At 38.6% G+C, this 17855-nt stretch overlaps 1 protein-coding gene across 1 annotated transcript in view; it reads left to right on the top strand.

Annotated features, from left to right (window-relative positions):
- The first annotated feature begins 5410 nt into the window (after positions 1-5410).
- LOC149441905 (leucine-rich repeat-containing protein 18-like) overlaps positions 5411-17855 on the top strand; it is a 208481-nt gene continuing 196036 nt past the window's right edge. Inside the window, exon 1 of the mRNA XM_089656774.1 lies at positions 5411-5528. The gene's annotated coding sequence lies outside the window, so the exon portion shown is untranslated. The remainder of the gene's footprint in view (positions 5529-17855) is intronic.

Here is a 17855-nt window from a genome sequence, read left to right as displayed (position 1 = left end):
ACAGACCGGATCCCATATCTTGGTAGATACCTTACACCTAGCTACTCGGGACTATTTGCTAATTAGCTAATTACCCACCATGTGTGTCGCGCCTCTCTACTTTGTTAAAGATCTGGCATGGATACCCTATCTCATTTTTGGGCAGACTCACGGTGGTGAAAATTACTGTTTTGCCAAAATTACTTTATTTATTTCGAGCACTCCCAATCTCGGTCTCGAAAACATTCCTTGATCGTTTTCAACAGATAATTAATAATTTTATTTGGTGTAATAAACGTCCTTGTTTTACGTCATCTGTCAGTTGCAGCAGACGGGTGGTCTTGGACTCCCCAATTTTTGGCTTTATTACCTGTCGGCCCGCTTTGCACAACTATCGCTGGGCGACTATTAACTCCCAGGTCCCTTGGATTTGATTCTTAATCTATACGCCTGTTCTATCTACAGGGTCTATTATGGACAAAAAAAACACCCACGCTTATTGTTGACCTATAATTCGATTGTTGCCCACTCATTGATACTTTGGTCCCGTTATAAACTTAAATTAAATCTTGTCTCCCTGTTTCACTGGGTTCATAATTTTTGGGTGACCTGAATTTCGGCGCAACATTTTCGTCTTCACAGGCATTCCGCTGGTGGCAAGATCTATCCCTTATCAGATTATCTGATTTTCAGTGAGGTGGGTCTTCTATCACTTTTGAGACATTACGAACACTTTTCAATATCCCACTTCGTGAATACTATCGTTATCGTCAAATAAGACATTTTTTCAACTCACATTTTGGTTTGATACCTTTGTCCCCGATTACGTTTTTTGAACGTATAAGCCGTGACTCTCCTAGGGGTAAGAGTCTTATCTCAGATTTGTACTGTCTTTTTTTGCCAACTATCTCTCCCTCACCCCCTTTATATAGACAGAAATGGGAAGTTGATAGTGGTGTCACCTTCTCAATGGAGGACTGGGACTCCATGGTAGATAACATACGTTCTTACTTGTGGCCAGAAAGGCCACAACCCCGGAAGCAAAGATGGGACATCTCTGAGAACATGATGTGTAGTCTAGAAGGGGTATAATACCAACGAGTTAATACTTTAAGGGCCATCTCAGGGACAGAAAGGGATGTAGACCTCTTGCAGTCCATCCAGAGCGCAGTAGAGTTCTTTGTGGTATCTTTTTGCTGCATTAGTTAAACTGCTGTTTCACACTCAAGCAGAAAATGCACTCGCGCAGGAAAATGCCCCATCTGTGACTGTACCCCCCATCTGTGACCTCCACCCGCCTGTGACAGTAGAAAATTTCAATATATACTGTATATTTTAATTAACCACTTAAAGACCAAACCTTTTCTGTAAAATACATTACATGTTAATGAATTTTAACCCACAAATACACAATACCCAATTGTTGATAAAGTATAATAGATGATGTTACTCCAAGTAAATAGATATCAAACATGTCATGCTTTAAAACTGTGCATGCCCGTGGAATGGCGACAAACTATGTACATTGTACTATCCATAAGCGATGCTTTAAAAACCTTTACAGGTTACCACTTTAGATTCACACAGGTCTGGTGCTAAAACTAATGCTTTGACATTCACAGTGATACCTCACATGTTTAATGCGATTGCTTTTACATACTGATGGAGGACCGACAACGTCCCTTGTGATAGTATGGGCAGTGACATATTTTCTTTACTGAGAGATCTGGGGTCTATTAGACGCCAGATCTCTCCTCTGCCCTTAAAAGCATTGAATAGCACAAAGATTGGTACGATCCGATGCTTTTTTTCAAACCAGTAATGGTTTTTTACAACTGGCGAAACCGGAAGAGATGAAATACTCGTCACTTACGTTGTTTTAGACCATAGAGATGATAGGAGTTGTTTCTGCCCAATCAGAACTATGGTCAAATGACTGTAGTCCTGAGCTCCCCGGTGGGATGGGAGAGCCTAAGAAGGCGGTGGAAGGTTATTTCCATCTTGCATAGAGAGACCCAGTGGATTTTCAATTTGAGGGGCAATCCATAATTCCTAATGGTGTTTGTATGTTCCCTTTTAAATGGCAATCTTGTTTTAGAACAAACTCTGTGGTGGACTTATTGCCAAGTAACCAGGGTGAACAATAGATGGGGGCAGGGCTGGCCATTGTGAACCTCTGTGACTTTAGTTCTGGTTGTGCCTCAATATGAGATGCAAGTAATCCAGGGTGCCATAGCCGGGGACTTTCAGAATGTCTGGAGATTATGTAATTGCATTACGACATGTGGAATGTCTGGAGATGGTGTATTTAGAGGAAGAACAACAAAAAGAAGCGCACCAACCTTGCGCATTACCTCAGTAACCAAAATTTATTGAATAAAAGAATGGTACTCACAAACAGCGAATAAAAACAGGACAAGCCTTCTTCCTCAGAAGGCTTGTCCTTCGAAACGCGTCAGCTGTACTGAGTGGCTTCCTCCATGATGGGATTCACATTTGCATCTTGCCTTTAAAGTCCCTTTGAGGACTTACATGCCTGTTTTTATTCGCTGTTTGTGAGTACCATTCTTTTATTCAATAAATTTTGGTTACTGAGGTAATGCGCAAGGTTGGTGCGCTTCTTTTTGTTGTTCTTCCTCACAGTTTCGTTTGGGCTTCCCCAGCCTTGGTGTGGAGCTGCACGACCTTGTCTATTTCGGTGGTTCCTTCCTTTTTTGGAGTTTGTTCCATCTACTCACCACCGGTCTGGGTCCTGGAGCGCAGGAGATATCGCATTTTGTTCATTGTCGATGGTGTATTTAGGTCATAACGTGAGCTCCATAAAGCTGTTTCTGGTGGGAGGTCATTCAGTTCCAGAACTGGAATTTTTGTCATTCCAGGGTGAGACTGAGCTAGGGGCATAGCAGGAGGGTTTGCAAAGTAGCACTCAATTTTTGGTAGGTATTTTTATATACCATATTGATATGATGGTTGCATGGTGGCCTTTGTATGTACCTCCTTTATGTTATCTAAAGCCTTTCCACCATTAGCATTTGGGCTGATTGCTATGTGCTTTTAGGTGCTAAGCAGGGACAGATCTAACTTGTCTGATGTGGGGATGCAGTAAAAAAAATGTCAGGTGGCAGAGAATAGAAGGTCAGCAGGGAAGTGTACAGGCCATTGTACAAAGGTCATTAGTTTGTAGGGCAGTGTACAGGGGTCAGCAGGGTGGAGGACAAGGGTCACTACTGGCAGGACAAAAGACAGTGGTTACTGCTGGCAGGGTACTCAGCAGAGGACAGGGGACACTGCTGGCAGGGCAATCAACAGGTCCTTCTCTGATCCCTGCACACAGGCAGCAGAGCTCCTTCTCCCTACACAGCACATAGCTGAGATCAGATTCCCTTGTAAATTTGTAGTAAAATCTATATGAGAGTGTTCAGGATGGTCATAAACATACATCTGTTTGTTTTTATTATATTGAAGACATACTGTGCATGTCTTTACATATTTCTAAGGCTCCATGCAAATTAGCATTTTTGAGCTTCTAGAAGCTCTTATCAGCATTTTTTTCTGCTCCTAGAAGCTAAATAGTGTGGTGCACACTATTTTAGGCTAATAGCATTTTTCAAGCTTCAGAGTTTAGGAGCAGAAAAAAAAAATATTTTGTAGAGTTTTTAGGAGCGCCATTCCGCAGAGAAAAATGCTAAACGCTCCTAAAATTCTCCTAACCACTTTTTTCTAGCTTTTGTTTTTCCTACTTGTACTGTAAAACACTAATAAAACTAACGCTTCTAAATGCTACCAGCGTTTCGTATCCAGTGTTTTTTGAGCTTAAAAAACACTAGCATACAATGGAGCCTTAATATGTATATGACATTTGAACAAATAAAAATATTTTCTATCTTTGTAAACAAATGTGTATCTAGTCTTTTCTCTTTTTTTGAAACTACATTAAGTCCTGGTTCACACTGATGCGATGCGGGAAACGCAGCAAATCCTTTGCATTTTAAGCACCGCATTGCAATTGCACGGCATGTTGCAGGTCTCAATGTTAAATTAACGACACTCCGAAACAGATCGCAAAATGCAGTTCAATTGCCAGAAATCAGATCGCAGGGATGTGAACACCCATACGATGCGAATCAAGTGCGGGGAAAAAAAGGTTCCGGAACCATTTTGGTGCGAATGCGATTTGAGCCATACAAAATGTAGGGCTCAAATTGCGGCGCACAGACATCGCATATGGTGTGCACAAGGAATACGGTGCTATTCCTGTATAAATCACATGCCATGTCCTGCCATGCACAAGTGTGAACCTAGTCTATGTTTATAACTCTTGAACCATCTTAAATATACTTGTATATTACAGTCACTCTCTACTATTCTATCAGGTAAAATAAAAGCATCTCGAGTAGGTGTATTTTCAAACAGTTAGATAATGTAACCCTTTATTTCTCTTTCAACCAGCTGAGATATGAAAAATGTATGCAAAAAGATACATTTTCTCCTATCTTTATTAATAAAAAAACCTTATATCGGCTAATAACTAAACTTAAAAATATCTTTGCTTGAAGTCTGTAGATTCCCATCTATGCTGGCGTGCTTACTTCACCTGTTTTGCATTACCTAAATAAAAGTATTCTATCACATACAATTTTGTTGCATTCACATACAGTTAATAATAGAGAGCTTTGCGAGCCATTCCCTAGTGTGAGAATGTGAACAAGGATGTTTATAGCAGCAGTTTCTAGGCCTCTTGACAGCCAAAGTTTATAGCAACCTAATAGACTATAGGCAGAACTTAATGTATGTGAATGCAGAAATAGAAACTTTGAAGACTTTCAGAAGTAGAAATTAGCATTTTGTTCCCTCCCCAACAGGGGCGGACTGACAACTCATGGGGCCCCCGAGCAATAGGGGATCATGGGGCCCCTGTGTCCAAACTCAAAAAAGCCTATGAAAAAGGTACCACGGGCATCTCTTGGGGCCCCCTACTGACCCCGGGCCCTCGGGCAGTGCCCGAGTTTCCAAATGGTCAGTCTGCCCCTGCTCCCCAGATACCCATGCACTACATGAAAAGCAAGAATATAGTGCCACTTTGGAGAAAACATTACAAAGGTAATAGAACAGACATTAAATACCAAAGATCAGGGAGTTACAATTTGTGCAGGTGTCCCACAGAGATTGTGGTACTTTAAACGTACAATCTTAAATAAATGGAGAACATAGTAGCCATTGAACATTCAAATCTGTACTGAAAAATATTGAATTTTTCAAAAGCTCAACAGGTAATATTAATTCAGTGACAATCAGTCAGATGTCATGTAAATGTGATTAATACAATTGTATCACAAATACAATAATCTAAAAATTTGCTCCTAGAGGGCATTTGAATCAGCAATAGAGAGTGCCATTAACAGCTTCTCTTTTTTTTCCCATCATGTTTGCTGACTCATGTTGCATGCTTTCTCTGTCTCCTAGGTGTGTTACTTGGTTACAGAAGCAGATTGTGTAGGTCTGATCTGCAGCACCCTTTTTATTCTACTTTTGGAGCCGTGTGAAAAAAGGTAAGACTAAACAGTTGTGTTGTTGATTTTAATCTTATGTACAATAAAAATAACTGTGAATGGCAAAATTGTTTAAGTTAAAGCTACAGGGATAGGGTTACTAACATGCTTCACAATGTTTCTGCTATTTCTGCACAATTTTCAGTTAAGTAAGTACTGATTAGAAGTTTTTAAAGCAACTGGTATTTTAAGGCAATAGCCATAAAAAATATAATTTATATAATATATCACAGCTATGGCATCCACCCTGCAAATGACAGAACCGAACTTTATTACTTTGACAGCTGCCGTCGGGTGGTTTATCAGGAACACCAATTGTTCACAAGATCTGCAAAAAAATTATGACTTTTAATCTGTAAGTCTTTTAGTCTATAATTCACATCTTTACACAGACAGGAATATTTCCGAAATTTAAGGGACAAGGATCCTTACTGTCATGGCTCAGTGCATTAGAGATACTTTTATTCATTTTAAAGTATCATTTAATAAGAAAAAAATGTAAAATAGTGCAAACAAAATATTTACAGAAAAGGGTATTACAAAAATACAATAAGAAATAATACAATAGAAAAAAAAATCAAAAATGAAAGTACTTAAAGTGTCACTAAATCCACAACAGTAAAATCGGTCTCTATATGCAGTAAAGCATGCTTGTTATACTCACTGTGGAACATACGGGTTAATCCACATTGTGTAAAAAGGCACAATTTCTTCTCTGGTCCTTCCTTTCTTCTACTGTCCCAAATTCATCTGCTGATAGTACAGAGCTCTAGGAAACACTCTGCATATGCTCAGTGTGTGTTTAATGTGTATGGCTAGAGATTTGTTTTGTTTTTTTTTCTTTGGGAGGGTGCATGTGATCTGCACAGGGCAAATTGGCACAGTCCAGACAGAGGGTCAAGGGTTATGCAGCCTCACAGGACACCCAATGCAGAATGAAAACTCCTCCTACAGATTAACCAGTGCTCAGCTGGACACTGATAGAAGTCACAAGACTGCTATATACTGCTGATAGGAAAAGGTATTTAGCAGTTTATATTTACAAAAATAATTGAAATTCCATGTTGTGTGTAGTGTGGGAGACCAGATATAGTGAATGTAGGGCCATAGGTTTAGTAACACTTCAATAATAGTTTTTTTTAGCTTTCAACGAATAAGGCTGTTGGATGATGTTCTTCCTTGCCATAGCAAAGGAGAGCTCCAGACTGCTGATGCAGCCACCTTTTCTGGCCCTGCAGGAGGATGGTGATAGAAATGACCTGACCAGTCAAAGAGTATGAGGAGTGGCCAAAGGGGTGTAAAATTGTTTATGATCATGCAGCTGCCGCTCCCTCAGATGCAGTTTACTGGTTTATCTTCAGAGGCTTACAGGTTGCATTTTGGCAACCTGTATTAATATTGTCCAGAACAGGGGCGGACTGACCATTTGGAAACTCGGGCACTGCCCAAGGGCCCGGGGTTAGTAGGGGGCCTCTTGAGATGTCCCTGGTACCTTTTTCATAGGCTTTTTTGAGTTTGGGCAAGGACACAGGGGCCCCATGATCCCCTATTGCCGGGGGGCCCCATGAGTTGTCAGTCCGCCCCTGATCCAGAATGGAATTGGTATTGGATGCCTATACCATCTGAGAGATAAGATGTGCCTGACTTTCTTCTGTTGCTTCCAAGTATGTCTGTGTTTGGTCTGAAAATGCGGGTAATTACTGGATACATGTAAATATATTCTTATTCTTTATGTAAGCTTATCAATTCAGAAGCTATGAACCCCCCCCTAAATTTTGACTCTATAGGGAGAGTTATTCAACCAGGAATGTGTATTCTGTTTTCTGGGTAGGAGGGTGTCAGGGATCGCCGCAGCGCTGGTCCTGGCGCAGTATGCCGACTCGCACTGGTGTGCGGGCGCTAAGTCCGGGCCGGCCACGGCGATGGAGCTTGCGCATGCGCACTGGGGTCCGCGGGTACGCGCCTGGCACCAATGACAGCGCAGGGCGCGGTATTTAAATCCCCCCTGTGCTGTCACTGGTTGCCATATGGTCTTTCTGATATCCTGTTCCTGAACCTGTGTATTTGTGATTGTTGCTGACCCGGACTGCTCTGACCTTGCTGATTCTCCTGTCCTGACCCTTGGCTTGCCTGACCTCGCTCCTGGATGCCCCCTTGTGGATCTGATCTTTTGTTGCTGACCTGGCGTGTGACCCGACCATTCTCTGCCCGCTGCTTTGTACCGCACCGACCCCACGGCTACTGACTCGGCTTGTCTGACCTTGCACCTGCTTCTCCATCCATCCATCTGTCCATCCTGTTGGGTTATCCCTGCCTCCTCACATCAGGCTCTAACCCAGCAGGAACCTCTGGCGAGCTCCTCTACCACTGGTGGGTATACCCGGGGGCCGCGACCTGGTCTCGGTTTGCTCCAAGTCCATCCCCACCATCAGGGGCCCTGGTGAACAAGTGAACCGGGACTTAGACTCCGCGCTCTGGGGAAGCCTGACCAGTGGGCTGCTAGAGGCTCCGCCAGGCGGTTCCTTACAGAGGGTTATAACTCCCGTAAGGTTTAATTTTGTCATCTGTGCCTCCCTGGGGAAATTTCCCTTCATTTCCTCTCCCACACCAAAAACAGGAAGTGAGGGAAAATCACTCAAAAGCAAGAGAATCCCTGGTTGTCACAGAACATGTGTCCCCACTGGAAGATTTCCCAACTACAGTGGTACCTCGGTTTACGAATGTCTCGGTTAACATAATTTTCGGTTTACGAATGAAAATCCATTGAAAATAATGCCTTGGTTTATGAGTTTTTTAATAATAAGTGTATGCTGGTGCTAATTTTTAAATGCAATTGCCAGCTTTTTTTTTCTTCACTATAGCTCACAAGATTAGCTGTCACTTTCCCTGGAGTTACAGGAAACTTTGTTTCTTTTAAAACTAAAAGGAAACATTGTTTATTTTAACTCCAGGAAATAAACTAAAAGAAAACTTTCTCTCTTTTAGCTGGGGGAAGTGACAGCTGAATTTCTGAGCTATGGTGAAGAAAAAAAAAAGCCATAATTACATTTAAAAACCAGCACCAAATTAAATTTAAAAAACGGTGTTGGGTCCCCCCTCCCATCCATACCAGGCCCTTCGGATCTGGTATAGATTTTGAGGGGAACTCCCATGCCAGATTGAAAATAATGTGGCAGGCATCGTGATTGACGTTGGATCCACTGCGGGGGATATTCTTTTAGTTTTTTCTTTTAATAAAAGACTTGTCAAAGACCATGTTCTGTCTTTTTTCACACTACACTTTTTTTTTTTTGTGAATGAGTATCGGGACCATGTACCCCATACTCAATCACATGGGGGGGGGGCGGTATCTAGGAGCCCCCTTGTTCCAGATTCCAACAAGCCCCCTGCCCGCAGACCCCCACAACCACCGGCCAGGGTTGTGGGGAAAAGGCCCTTGTCCCCATCAACATGGGGACAAGGTGTTTTGGGGGGGGAGACTCCCTGCCGCAATGCACCACCCTATGTTGAGGGCATGTGGCCTGGTATGGTTCAGGAGGGGGGCGTTAGCTTCTCCCCACCCCCTTTCCTGACCTGCCGGGCTGCATGCTCAGATAAGGGTCTGGTATGAATTTTGGGAAGGATTTTTGGCATGGAAGTTCCCCTCAAAATCCATACCAGACCTGAAGGGCTTGGTATGGATGAAGGGAACCCCAAGCTGTTTTTTAAATTATTTTTTTAATTGCCGGCAATTCTTTTACATTCAGCTGTCAGTGGGGAACCCCACTGAAACATTAACACATGGTTGTCACTACTTAAAATACCGCATAACTTAATAAAATAACTCATGCGGTATTTTAGTAGCGTTTACTTTTTTCTGACCTCCAGAACAGATTAATTGGTTTTATAATGCATTCCTATTGGAAACGATGTTTCAGTTTACAAATTTTTCGCTATACGAAAAGTCCTGCAGAATGAATTAAATTTGTAAACCGAGGTATTACTGTATTCCTGTTCTAGGGACAACCCACAATTTGGGATTTTCCTTTACTTTCAATTTGGTGATAATGGTAAAAAGGACTAATAGAGACAGTGAATCTTCCTAACAGGGACACCAACAGCAGTAAAAACAGTGGTTCTAATCTTTCACCACAAAACATAAAAAAAAAACAGTTTTGCCTTTAGGTATACTTTAAAAGTTTTTCTGTTTTGATAGGCTCTGTGTTGATGTTAAGTTGTTGTTTAAACGTGAAGGAACTGTTCACACACAGTCTCAAGTGTGTAGCGCTACCCTCGTAGGACCCGCTGGTAATTTTGGGTCCTCTGTTCTTATCTTGGCCCTAGGCAGAACCTCACTTCTGCTAACACCACCAGAATATCATGACCGGGCAGACAGGGCACACGCTGACCAAGGTAAAGCAAACCGACTGTATTGACAAAACTAGGGTGGTAGAGCAATACAGTTCAGTAATTCAAGGTTAACACATGACAATACATAAAAAAAGACATTATCTACTTCATGGCAAGCCTTCTTGTAGAAAGAGGAAGCAATCTCCAGGTACATGCAAAAAGGAAAAGGAAGGTGCCTCTGAGTGTAGACTGTCAATAATTTAACTAGACAATCTACAATTTCTGGGGAAATTGTGTAAAGTGTTCTTGCCGCAACCTTTACCAAATGATTGATGAAATGTAAGCAGTGCACATTGCAAGCCTGATAGTGAGAAATGCATTTCAGCTTGTATTTTGAAGCTCACAGTCCAGCCTCGTGAGTCATCTGCCTCTTGAGTGACCTTTGGTTGCTGCACCTGGAGAGGGCGGAGTAGGCTCACTGTGCTGAGACAGCTGGGTTGCTATGACAACTCACTCTGAGAGCAATGTCAGCATGCCTGTTCTAAACAGGCTTTTTAAACTTGCCAAGTTCAATTGCGTGCTAAAATTAGTATTAATTAAATATTAAAGAAAAGAAACATAGTGTCTTATCCGGGATATCAATTATTTATTTTTATTTTAATTTTTTTTTTTATTTTAATTTTAATTTTTATTTTATTTTATTTTAATTTTATTTTAATTTTATGTTAATTTTATTTTTATTTTATTTTAATTTTATTTTTATTTTTATTTTAATTTTATGTTAATTTTAATTTTATTTTTATTTTTATTTTAATTTTATTTTTATTTTAATTTTATATTAATTTTAATTTTATTTTTATTTTTATTTTTATTTTATTTTTATTTTAATTTTATGTTAATTTTATTTTTATTTTATTTTTTTTTAAAATTTAATTTTATTTTTATTTTTAATTTTATTTTAATTTTAATTTAATTTTTTTTTATTTTAATTTAATTTTTATTTTATTTTTATTTTTATCCAGACTGAATAATAATACCATCTCATTTATACAGAAGGAACTGTCATTCCCACTGCAAATATTTTTTATTTATTTTAATTTTAATTTAATTTTTATTTTATTTTTAATTTTATTTTTATTTTAATTTTAATTTTTTTTTATTTTTATCCAGACTGAATAATAACACCATCTCATTTATACAGAAGGAACTCATTCCCACTGCAAATATTTTTTATTTTTTATTTATATTTTTCATTCATAGTTTTTGTTTTTTCACATTGATAAATTAATTTATTTTATATATTTACACAAATCATATATTTAAGTATAATTAATTGATGTAATTATTTGATTATCGGTGGTACACTTATGAATTCATTATATCACATAAGGTAGAATATATTGGAGCGCGGTACACTACTGGCATTCGTGAACATTTTTAGTGACAGCAGGGTTAGCTGAACGTTTTGATATAAGATATGTGTAGGTGGGCTTGAAAATGGAAGAGTGATGGCAGTTTACAAATCATGTTCTGATTTTTCTGATTTTTCCTTTACACACTCTAGCTGTGCTCTGCTGCTCAATGCATTCCTATGGGAAAATTTCGCCGCAAAAACCGCGATATTTCTTGAACGATTTGGCGAAACGTTCCACAAAGTAATAGCAATCCGATCGGGAACAATCCGCACGTTTTGATATATTACTTGTATTTGTAGTGTAAAAACTGTGGGAGGAGTTAGCGTGGCAAATATGGCTATAATAAGAAACGGAATAAAAATAAGAACTAGACAATCTACAATTTCTGGGGAAATTGTGTAAAGTGTTCTTGCCGCAACCTTTACCAAATGATTGATGAAATGTAAGCAGTGCACATTGCAAGCCTGATAGTGAGAAATGCATTTCAGCTTGTATTTTGAAGCTCACAGTCCAGCCTCGTGAGTCATCTGCCTCTTGAGTGACCTTTGGTTGCTGCACCTGGAGAGGGCGGAGTAGGCTCACTGTGCTGAGACAGCTGGGTTGCTATGACAACTCACTCTGAGAGGAATGTCAGCATGCCTGTTCTAAACAGGCTTTTTAAACTTGCCAAGTTCAATTGCGTGCTAAAATTAGTATTAATTAAATATTAAAGAAAAGAAACATAGTGTCTTATCCGGGATATCAATTATTTATTTTTATTTTAATTTTTTTTTTTATTTTAATTTTAATTTTATTTTATTTTTAATTTTATTTTTATTTTAATTTTAATTTTATTTTAATTTTATTTTAATTTTATGTTAATTTTAATTTTATTTTTATTTTATTTTAATTTTATTTTTATTTTTATTTTAATTTTATGTTAATTTTAATTTTATTTTTATTTTAATTTTATTTTTATTTTAATTTTATGTTAATTTTATTTTTATTTTATTTTTATTTTATTTTTTTTTTAAATTTAATTTTATTTTTATTTTAATTTTTATTTTTATTTAATTTTTAATTTTATTTTAATTTTAATTTTAATTTTATTTTAATTTTATGTTAATTTTAATTTTATTTTTATTTTATTTTAATTTTATTTTTATTTTTATTTTAATTTTATGTTAATTTTAATTTTATTTTTATTTTTATTTTAATTTTATTTTTATTTTAATTTTATGTTAATTTTATTTTTATTTTATTTTTAAATTTAATTTTATTTTAATTTTTATTTTTATTTTATTTTTAATTTTATTTTAATTTTAATTTAATTTTTTTTTTATTTTAATTTAATTTTTATTTTAATTTAATTTTTATCCAGACTGAATAATAATACCATCTCATTTATACAGAAGGAACTGTCATTCCCACTGCAAATATTTTTTATTTATTTTAATTTTAATTTAATTTTAATTTAATTTTTATTTTTATTTTAATTTTAATTTTATTTTTATTTTTATTTTATTTTATTTTTTTATTTTAATTTTAATTTTTTTTTATTTTTATCCAGACTGAATAATAACACCATCTCATTTATACAGAAGGAACTCATTCCCACTGCAAATATTTTTTATTTTTTATTTATATTTTTCATTCATAGTTTTTGTTTTTTCACATTGATAAATTAATTTATTTTATATATTTACACAAATCATATATTTAAGTATATTTAATTGATGTAATTATTTGATTATCGGTGGTACACTTATGAATTCATTATATCACATAAGGTAGAATATATTGGAGCGCGGTACACTACTGGCATTCGTGGACATTTTTAGTGACAGCAGGGTTAGCTGAACGTTTTGATATAAGATATGTGTAGGTGGGCTTGAAAATGGAAGAGTGATGGCAGTTTACAAATCATGTTCTGATTTTTCTGATTTTTCCTTTGCACACTCTAGCTGTGCTCTGCTGCTCAATGCATTCCTATGGGAAAATTTCGCCGCAAAAACCGCGATATTTCTTGAACGATTTGGCGAAACGTTCCACAAAGTAACAGCAATCCGATCGGGAACAATCCGCACGTTTTGATATATTACTTGTATTTGTAGTGTAAAAACTGTGGGAGGAGTTAGCGTGGCAAATATGGCTATAATAAGAAACGGAATAAGAATTAGATTTCAAATATGGCAGAGAAGAGCGGTAAAAACAAACTGCTTAAAATTGCTCACTTCACTGGCGTCTTCACAATTTCTGTGGAAATTGTGTGGTGTTCTGGCCTCCACGCACTGGAGTGGGTGGAGTAGCTTTTGTCTCTCTGCTTCCTGCTCACACAGCTGGGTTCCTATGGCAACTCCCTCCACACCAAGGGCAGAGTCATGGTTATAAACACAGTGCTCAAACTTGCCGACATCACTGGCGATTGCCATCTTCAAACGCTTGTAGTTTTAAAAGTATAAATGCTACCGTGAAAAGGTTTATAATGTGACAATCACAAGAAACAGACCTAAATTTTGATGTATAGTATGTCTCTGCAATATTAAAAATGAAGGCACAGTCGCAGTTTAAAAACGTCCCTTAACATTTCAGGTGGCTCTGAGTGGATTTTCAATGAAAGTCAATGGGAGGGGTTATTTGCAAACAAATGGTCATATTGTGAAAACTATCAGGAGTATGTCCTAGCCGTGAACATTTTTAGTGACAGCAGGGTTAGCTGAACGTTTTGATATAAGATATGTGTAGGTGGGCTTGATAATGACATAGTGATGGCAGTTTACAAATCATGTTCTGATTTTTCCTTTCACACTGTAGCTTTCTCACTCTAATGTGACTCAGCTGCCCCCTGAGTGACCTTTGCTTGCACCTGTTACCTCAGTCAGTCACAGGTGTGTGACAGCTCTGCTCTAAACAGGCTATTTAAACTTGCCAAATTCACTGGCGATTGCCATCTTCAAACGCTTGTAGTTTTAAAAGTATAAATGCTACCGTGAAAAGCTTTATATTGTGATAATCACAAGAAAAAGACCTACAGTTTGATGTATAGTATGTCTCTGAAAGATAACAAATGAAGGCACAGTCGCAGTTTAAAAACGTCCCTTAAAATTTCTTGTGTCTAAAGTGGAGTTTCAATGAAAGTCAATGGGAGGGATGAGGTCCAAACAAATGGTCATATTCTGAAAACTATCAGGAATATGTCCTAGCCGTGAACATTTTTAGTGACAGCAGGGTTAGCTGAATGTTTTGATATAAGATATGTGTAGGTGGGCTTGAAAATGAAAGAGTGATGGCAGTTTACAAATCATGTTCTGATTTTTCTGATTTTTCCTTTGCACACTCTAGCTGTGCTGTGCTGCTCAATGCATTCCTATGGGAAAATTTTGCCGCAAAAACCGCGATATTTCTTGAACGATTAGGCGAAACGTTCCACAAAGTAATAGCAATCCGATCGGGAACAATCCGCACGTTTTGATATATTACTTGTATTTGTAGTGTAAAAACTGTGGGAGGAGTTAGCGTGGCAAATATGGCTATAATAAGAAACGGAATAAGAATAAGAATATATATGTGAGATAACAATAAGTGTTCCTTGCTATGCAAGAACACTTAATTAGATTTCAAATATGGCAGAGAATAGCGGTAAAAACAAACTGCTTAAAATTGCTCACTTCACTGGCGTCTTCACAATTTCTGTGGAAATTGTGTGGTGTTCTGGCCTCCACACACTGGAGTGGGTGGAGTAGCTTTTGTCTCTCTGCTTCCTGCTCACACAGCTGGGTTCCTATGGCAACTCCCTCCACACCAAGGGCAGAGTCATGGTTATAAACACAGTGCTCAAACTTGCCGACATCACTGGCGATTGCCATCTTCAAACGCTTGTAGTTTTAAAAGTATAAATGCTACCGTGAAAAGGTTTATAATGTGACAATCACAAGAAACAGACCTAAATTTTGATGTATAGTATGTCTCTGCAATATTAAAAATGAAGGCACAGTCGCAGTTTAAAAACGTCCCTTAACATTTCAGGTGGCTCTGAGTGGATTTTCAATGAAAGTCAATGGGAGGGGTTATTTGCAAACAAATGGTCATATTGTGAAAACTATCAGGAGTATGTCCTAGCCGTGAACATTTTTAGTGACAGCAGGGTTAGCTGAACGTTTTGATATAAGATATGTGTAGGTGGGCTTGAAAATGACATAGTTATGGCAGTTTACAAATCATGTTCTGATTTTTCCTTTCACACTGTAGCTTTCTCACTCTAATGTGACTCAGCTGCCCCCTGAGTGACCTTTGCTTGCACCTGTTACCTCAGTCAGTCACAGGTGTGTGAGAAGCCTCGCTCTAAACAGGCTGTTTAAACTTGCCAAATTCACTGGCGATTGCCATCTTCAAACACTTGTAGTTTTAAAAGTATAAATGCTACCGTGAAAAGTTTTATATTGTGATAATCACAAGAAAAAGACCTACAGTTTGATGTATAGTATGTCTCTGAAAGATAACAAATGAAGGCACAGTCGCAGTTTAAAAACGTCCCTTAAAATTTCTTGTGTCTAAAGTGGAGTTTCAATGAAAGTCAATGGGAGGGATGAGGTCCAAACAAATGGTCATATTCTGAAAACTATCAGGAATATGTCCTAGCCGTGAACATTTTTAGTGACAGCAGGGTTAGCTGAACGTTTTGATATAAGATATGTGTAGGTGGGCTTGAAAATGAAAGAGTGATGGCAGTTTACAAATCATGTTCTGATTTTTCTGATTTTTCCTTTACACACTCTAGCTGTGCTCTGCTGCTCAATGCATTCCTATGGGAAAATTTTGCCGCAAAAACCGCGATATTTCTTGAACGATTCGGCGAAACATTCCACAAAGTAATAGCAATCCGATCGGGAACAATCCGCACGTTTTGATATATTACTTGTATTTGTAGTGTAAAAACTGTGGGAGGAGTTAGCGTGGCAAATATGGCTATAATAAGAAACGGAATAAGAATAAGAATATATATGTGAGATAACAATAAGTGTTCCTTGCTATGCAAGAACACTTAATTAAAAACAAAGCTGTATTGCACTCTCATGATTATGGTAAAAGACAGACACATATATAAGTCCATGGATCGGTGAGGTGCCCTCCGCCACTGCTATTGTATATCCATCGCCCCCTTGGCCCCTGGCGGGCGTGCTCCTTTCTGAAGATGATCAGACTTTACTCTGAAGTGGACATTAAATAGAGAATACAATAAACCTCTCCTATAGGCGGACTATATAATGGGGTGGAATGATTTTAAAATAATGAAACCCGAATTTTACAGTTCCATCTAGTGACAAAATAACAAATTACTGTATTTTTCACTCCATAAGATGCACTTTTTTTCCCCCAAAAAAATGTTAGAATACTGGGTCAGCCACTCGGCTCTTCTGTGCTCCTCGGTCCTACCTGTTCCTTGGTCCAGCGCTGTCCTCAACGTCTTCTCTCCAGGGGCCGGCATCTTTAGTGTGGGCAACCGGCTGTGACAGCTTGCTGTCATCCTCTGTACTATGTCTGCAGTCTTTGGTGATCCCCTGTACTATGTCCGCAGTCTTTGGTGATCCCCTGTACTATGTCCGCAGTCTCTGGTCATCCCCTGTACTATGTCCGCAGTCTCTGGTCAACCCCTGTAGTATGTCCGCAGTCTCTGGTCAACCCCTGTAGTATGTCCGCAGTCTCTGGTCAACCCCTGTAGTATGTCTGCAGTCTCTGGTCATCTCTTGTACTATGTCCGCAGTCTCTGATCATCCCCTGTACTATGTCCGCAGTCTCTGGTCATCACCTGTGCTATGTCCGCAGTCTCTGGTCATCCCCTCATAACCCTGAGCACGTGCACTCAACTTGTTTGGCCGACCATGGCAAGGCCTGTTTTGAGTGGAACCTGTCCTGTTAAATCGCTGTATGGTCTTGGCCACCGTGCTGCACCTCAGTTTCAGGATCTTGGCAATCTTCATATAGCCTAGCCTATGTTTATCTAGAACAACTATTCTTTTTTTCAGATCCTCAGAGAGTTCTTTGTCATGAGGTGCCATGTTGAACTTCCAGTGACCAGTATGAGAGAGTGAGAGCGATAATACCAAATTTAACACACCTGCTCCGCATTCACACCTGAGACCTTGTAACACTAACGAGTCACATGACATGGGGGGGGGGGGGGGGGAATGGCTAATTGGGCCCAATTTTTGGACATTTTCACTTAGGGATGTACTCACTTTTGTTGCCAGCGGTTTAGACATTAATGGTTGTGTTGAGTTATTTTGAGGGGACAGCACATTTACACTGTTATACAAGCTGTACACTCACTAATTTACATTGTAGCAAAGTTTCATGTCAAGGTCCTACCTTTTCCCAGAGGTTATGCTGCTCCATGTGCTGACATCCATCTTGGGTTTCTGCAGAGCATGGTGGGAGTCTTTTATGCCTTCAGGCCTCTGCGGTCAATCCCCCAGAGGAGTGTGGTTGATCACATATAAGCCTGTTGTCCGCACGTGCTCTTTGCATTCGTGTCTTGTATGTTCGTGTTGCAACAAGCTCTGTTTCTACTCTCGTGGCTCTCCTGGAAACTGACTCGGCTTTTGAC

Source organism: Staurois parvus, unplaced genomic scaffold (assembly GCF_062004578.1).
Source record: "Staurois parvus isolate SC_StPar_1 unplaced genomic scaffold, SC_StPar_1.0 ptg000937l, whole genome shotgun sequence".
NCBI lineage: Eukaryota > Metazoa > Chordata > Amphibia > Anura > Ranidae > Staurois > Staurois parvus.
The sequence above is the reverse complement of the archived record's forward strand: the minus strand, read 5'-3'. Positions and strand labels throughout refer to the sequence as shown.